General features: G+C 34.5%; 1 pseudogene; it reads left to right on the top strand.

The window, feature by feature from the left end:
• Positions 1 to 990: 990 nt before the first annotated feature.
• Positions 991 to 5,590, top strand: LOC142342538 (uncharacterized; annotated as a pseudogene).
• Positions 5,591 to 7,037: the final 1,447 nt, after the last annotated feature.

Below are 7,037 nucleotides of genomic sequence, written 5' to 3'. Positions count from 1 at the left end.
GACTGCATAATGCCTGAGTCGTTCAACTAGTTCGTTAAACGGCGCAACAACCGTCAGCGTTCACCTTAAAACGGTTAATAGTTTTACTTGTTTTTGATTGGGAGGCTAATTGTACAAGTTATTGATGAGACTAAGTCAAAAAACCGCATCTTTTGCGCTCAGATTTTCATTCATGTCCATTTTTTGAACGTAAAATTAGCTGGTAAAAAATTAAAGTTTGATTTGAAATCACATTGGTCTGTGATTATAAAAAAAACAAAAATTTTCAGAAAAATATATGAAGCTCACCATGACATTCCGTTTAATTTTTTTTCTAATAAAACTCCGCGACTAAACCAAAAGTGACCCTGCTGTTTTTGCTCCTCCATTACAATAAAAACTCTTCCAAAAGTTAACAAAATAGCCCATTTGATCAAAAAGTCAGTTTTTCAAAAATAAATGATGAACTTTGGATGCTTATTAAGTTATTTTTACCAAAAAACAACTATGTATCAACTGAAAGCACGAGATAGTTTATAGGTCCATAAATACCAATTAAACATTTAATTCACTATACTCAGTCCTATAACCACAAAAAGAACGTCAAGTACTGGCAAAACTTAAGAATTGAGTAGAAAAAAACCTACGAGAACTATTAGTCGGAACTATAAAAAGTATAAGCTTCACTCATAAAAACTATAAATATCTCATTGGAGACCATTAAAGGATAACAAGAACTCCTGTTATTTGAACTTGGAATGGAAAAAGACTGTCTTTTAATTGGGATTAAAAGATGAAAAAAATTTCATTAATGACAGACCCCAAAACACAATTAGAACCGTTTTTCCTTGCATAAATCAACGATGAGACCAGATCTTATTGTCAAACAAAAATCTTATTTCATCAACAATTAATTGTACATATTTAACGGTTCAAATTAGCAGAAGACCGCAAATTGTTTTTTACCAGAATACTTTGTATGAACCTGAGGTACAAAAAAACCAATTTAGAATGAAGGAAGATTGTGTTGGCAATTTTTATTTCTGCACTACTGCTCAAACCGGACAAAGTGAAACAAGTAGGCATATTTGATGCCAATTTTATGAATTTTTGGAAAAACGCCGATTTTTCAGAAATTTAGCTTACATTTTTGCCGAAAATGTGGCTCAAACTATTCATAAACACTCTTTTACCTTTAAACATTCAGCCAATCAGACTATTGTTAAAAATTTTCTCATAATTTAGCAGAAATCGAACAAAATTTAAGAAAATATTACAAATAAATGTGAACAAAACAACGGAAGTTTGACGAGATTTCTAATGATACCACGCACAAACCTCTACGATGAGTATATCGATCGGCAAAAATTGACTGAACAAAAAAAGCAAGTCAAATATATAGTTCCTCTCCCCACTCAAGTGGGTCGCAACAATGCGCTGGAAGGTCTTTATTGGCGCTTAATATAGCAGGGAAAAATTATCTGAGCTTAGAGAGGTGCTTGATTTCCTAAAATTTTGAGACTCAGAAATTGCTCCGAACGTTGTATAAAATGCACTGAAGATGCAATGTAGTTTCAAAGTCTGGGCGGGCGCTTTTCTAAGCTTGAGTGCGTTCAGCGCATTTCTTACAGAGAAAATGCGCTGAGACGTTGCTGACATCTTGACCCGAGCAACTAATTGCCGCTCAGAAATGTACAATTTTTGCTGTAAAAAGTTTTAGAAACTTCCAATATTTTCCAATTGAACCTCTGCCCAGTTCCTTGTCATATCGTAAGTTTTATATAGAATTAATACCTTTTCAAAATTTTCTCGGGTAAACCATTCTGTATAAATTTGTTGATATAGCTAATCTTCTTTTCTACTACCTTAAACATTTAAATTAACTTTAGATGATTAATTATTGGGTTTTTTTGTGGTTAATAATTAATTAATTGTTAATGCTTTTTAACTCTTGGGAATTTTATATATATATATATATATATATATATATATATATATGTATATGTTTATATATATATATATATATATATATATATATATATATATATATATGTGTGTGTGTGTGTATATATATTCTTTTTGATACCCTATTTGGTATTTGTTGAATTTTTTATACCCTATTTGGTCAATAGTGCAAATAGGGTCTAGGAAATAAACCCCCACGGAAAAAAGCCCCACTTCATTTTAGATAGGAAATAAACCCCCACGGAAATAAACCCCCAGTTTTAAAATTGAATTTTGGTTCAGATAGTTTGTTCGGTTGTGATACTTTTATATCAAGTCCCACGGGCCGCTGAGGCATGGCCATGGCCCGCGAGGCATGGCCAACCGCGCTAAATGCGCAGTTCTTTAATAGTAAAGTGGGGGTTTATTTCCGTGGGGGTTTATTTCCGTGGGGGTTTATTTCCGTGGGGGTTTATTTCCTATCTAAAATGAAGTGGGGGGTTTTTTCCGTGGGGGTTTCTTTCCGCAACCGGTGCAAATAGACAAAAATTGTCACCCTGAACAGCTGAAAATTGAGAGTTCAATTTGTGACGGTAAATTTAATCGAGATGTTTTCACGGGAAAATTACGCAAACTCACCTGTGAAAACAATATTTCACGCCGTGAAATTCAGTTTTGACGTCGACGTTTTAGAAATTCATTTGAACGAGTTGAACGATTTTGTTGATTATTTCGTAATTGCTGAATCAATCCTTGGTCACCGGGATCAAACGCGGAAACCCCTATTGTGGGAATTTGTAAAAAAACCAAGCTAGATTCAGAAAGTTTGAAACAAAGATTGTTCATTTCGTTTTCGATGATTCGGATCTTTCTTCGAAGCTGCCAGAGAGTGACGTATTCGGCTATGAACGTCTGGAGGAGCAACTTAGGTATCTTTTCCTTTTCAATTTTTTTTTACATCCGAGCGAGATCTTGTGGATTTTTTTTAAAACTGTTTGAACCCTAAAATAATCGTTGTTAATACAATATTATTAGTTAATTTTTTTCCAAATTTTTTGTTAGAAAGGTCTCAATTTAAAAGATTACTAAGCATCCAAAAAAGCAAGTAAAAATATATTTCCGTAAAAAGACCAGTAATGAAATAGCGAAAAATTTCAATGCCTTAAACAAAGTCAGGCGCATGTGACATTTTAAAGTTAAACTGTGAAAACGTTTCTTAGGATCATCTGAACTTCAAAAATCCTAAAAATTGAAAACAGAAAAAAAGAATTAAAACATTCTCCCAGAAGTTTGATTTATATTTTTTTTGCTGTCAATCAAACTTCTAGACAACGCAATTTTTTTGTTGGAATGATTGAATTGTAATAATAATGTCTTGGTTAACTTTATGATAGCGAGAACATTTTATCAATCCCAATATTGACAGTTCAGTTTATCGACTAGAGACTCAATTTGAACTCCTCTGTTATTGGTTGATTTCAATCGAACCGAGAAGCTTATATAATTGCTTAGCTCCTCTCTTACAAATTTTTGCTAATTATATATTTTTTTGACATTTAAACCCAACATTTTTAAAGCTTGCAATGCGCAATATACGGTCTCAGTTGTTCGTCTACATTGAAAACATTTCGATTTTTAACCATATTAATCATAATTTTTAATTGCTCTTGAACAAAGTTCATAGCAATTAATGTAAAAGTGTGTGTCTTCTTTTATGCAAATTTTTTGCTCGACCATTTTGCGTCTTTCTTCTAGAACATTCTTTGTGACTTTTTCACGCTTCCGTTCTTCATTTTTGAGTGATCTCTATTGCTCTCACTCCGAAGTAAAGCTTGTGCCATTTTTTTCAATAATTTAGGGTAATTCCTCCCAAAAATGCCAAAAATGCTGGTTTACTTGGAACTCGGCCACTATTATTTTGTTCTATCAATATTTAACGTCAATTATTTAACATTGCTGCCGTTAAGAAAAAAATTAAAAATCCTATAATTAGCAAGTTATTGAAGGGTAGCTTAAATGATAGCGAACAGCATTTTGATGAGACTCATTTGTATATCGATGCAGTGTCAGTTGGTAGTTTTATTGTATTGCAGTCTGTGATTGCAGACCCTTTAACCTCCAGTTTTATACAAATTACCTGTTCTTTTAAACAATTTACCAACTTTTAGAGAGTTTTGCGGGTTTTGTGATCTGCTTTTTTCTATGTTAAGTTATGAGCTACCTTTGTCTTTTTTGTGCCTTTCAGAACCCTTTTTAGACCTAATGAAACTTTATCAAAAATTTGAACTATACAGAATAGGTCTTGGCCAGTTAAATTTTGCAAATAAGAATTGTAAGCAGATATAAATTAAAATTTGTAAGATGTGCACAATACTGCTTAGTGCAAAAAAGAGACAATTCGATTTTGGAATCAGTACAGATTTTAAACATAATGCAATTGCACGTTTTGTCCAGTGCTGAAATCTACTAGGCGTTAGTTCTTAGTTCCCAAAAAGAATTATATTTATATAGATCAAGTGTCTGAATAAAGATAGCAAAACACCAGGAGACTTCCAGGAGCTGCATCAACTTAAAACAATTACAAAACACGCCTGAATTTTTTTAGAATGATGTGCTCTAAAGACCATTTTAAAAAGTGCACTATAAAAACAAAAAGTCTATAGGTTGTGTTACAAGGCTGATAGAGAACAACATATTGTAATTTGTGTATAGGATAAGCTTGACACAGCTTCACAAGAAGTTCTACTTGTTCAACGTATACTTGGCTACAGAAATGAGACCTCGAGGAACAATAAAGAACATGAAGAATGGGTTATAAGAGATGCCCATGTTCGAGAGCCTAAGACCAGTTGGTGTAAATGGGTAGCACACTAGGCTTGCAAGTAAGATATGCTGGTTCAAAATCAGTACTGGTCCATTCTCAGAGCAGTTGCGCCTGCTTTGACCCCATAACAAACTGTTTTTTTATAAAAGAAATTTCTTTTTTCAATCTTGATGAAAATGAAATATATTCCAACCTAGATGGTACAAATTGAAGAAATGGATTGAGTTTCGAGGAATGTCAAACGAGACTCTAATCGGGTTTGGCGATTCCGAGGAAGTTACTGCACGTAACTTAATACACAGAATGCGTCATTGTGAGCTGAAAACATCAGTTTTTGACATCGGAAATTGGTTCACGTACGACGAGGTTCAAACAGCCTTTAAAACCGACTGGCCGATTCGCGGGTTGCCTTATACCTTCGCTGGCGCTTCGTTTTTTACCTTAGCTGAAGCTAAAGAATCGCGACCCTATCCAACTTACAGACGTGGAAAATATTCCCCAAATGCTCTGCTTGGGGGCCAACATCTACCTCATTATAACTATTTGCCATTTTTACTAACTAAAGCTTTAACTATAACTGATGGCAAAAATAACAAATTCGTACAAAACCGGTTTGAAAAGTTGAAGAAATTCGACGACCCTAGAGACGCTACACGCAGTATTTTGGATGAGTTGGATTCGCTTATGAAAGAGGTTGTCGACGAAAGATTCTCCAAAGTGGATAGATTGCTCGCTGATGATCCGGTTTATGAGCATGTTGTAGTTATGCCCTGGTTTCTGATGTGTAACAAAGAAAGATATCCGGCTTGGTTCCAGAAGTTAGACCCTAGACAAATGACATAATAACAAAGACAAAAAATTCAGATTACGTGCATCTTCATCAAGAGACCCGGTATCATGCATAGGTTACGTGACTCTACCTGAAGTCATTGAGAGCTTCTGGCGTTTGTCGAGAACCGCTATGCGGATCATTTTGCTTAGCCAGAATTTTGAAGTGATCTCTGTAGAGTAACGTAACCTGGATAGCTACTCTGTAGAGTAACGTAACCTGAGTAACGTAGAGTAACGTAATATAGAATCTGAATATTTAGGGTGGAGGTTTTACCCTATTCACAATTCCACAATTGTTCCTAGAATCTATCTTAGAGAAAACTACTGGACTGGATAGTAACTTCACAAAACCTACTACTCTTAACTAGACTGAAGGGTTATACCAGGCCCTCCGTTCAAGTCCTAAAGAAAGTATTTTCAGGCGCTATAGAACTGTAGTCAATTGCTAATAATAATGTTATTAAAATATGTTGGTAATGCCTTTCTATGTTATATGATATTTTAGCTTCAAAGAAATGCTTTACAAAATGAAATAAATTGGTGACTCTAAGATTGAGAATTATACCAGGTCCTCAATTCAGTTTCTAATTAATCGATCAACCAATATACTTAAAATAAATAGTAGATGACGTGAAGAGCTCGTCGGTGTTCACTCCACAACCCAACCAGACGAGTATTAACCAACTTGATAGAACGTTAAGACATTGCCCATCAGGTACTTCAGGTTACTGCAGACCTTTTTAATTGTCTACTTGGTTCACCATTCCATACTACATGGGTTAACTTAACTTGCCAAGTCTTCTACGAGCAGGCAGGCCTACCCTCAGAGTGGCTTCACTATGCGGTCTCCTGGAAGGAGCTTGGCCGAATAATACTCTGAGAACTCAATCGTCTTGATGTTGTCCTGGACTCGGTGCTGTCCTCCAGTCCATTAACCTAACTTAACCTAATTATTGATTGGTTGATCACTACTTTACTAGTCACCAAACTAATTTAAATCCAATAAATTGAAGCTAGATTGAGTATGATTTCAGATCCTTAGAGATGTATTGTGAAGTTACTCTAGTTGTACAAGTACGCTTTTGATTAACAGAAAACCGAAAGAAACGATTAAGTTTTACCCAGTCCTAATTATTACAAGACTATGGTTCCTTCAAAACAACTAGTTACAAATGCCTAAGAGTGCCACGTATCAAAGTGTTTAACAAATATCTACTAGATACCAGTTTAAACTCTACTAATTTATATAAGAAAAGGTCCAAAAAGAGAAAGTAGTTGAAAATTTGCTAAGTTAAATTAACGAAAAGTATAACTACCAGGGTATACTAGTTTCAACATTTATTACAAGTTCAGTACCACGACAGAGATCTGTTAACTCACTCCGAAATTTCGATTATCACGACATTATAACTATTTTCAGACTGATTTTGGTTACACAACACGCAACACAACAATTATT

Source organism: Convolutriloba macropyga, chromosome 7 (assembly GCF_964194025.1).
Source record: "Convolutriloba macropyga chromosome 7, txConMacr16.3, whole genome shotgun sequence".
Lineage (NCBI taxonomy): Eukaryota > Metazoa > Xenacoelomorpha > Acoela > Convolutidae > Convolutriloba > Convolutriloba macropyga.
This window is presented reverse-complemented; position numbering and strand designations above follow the sequence as displayed.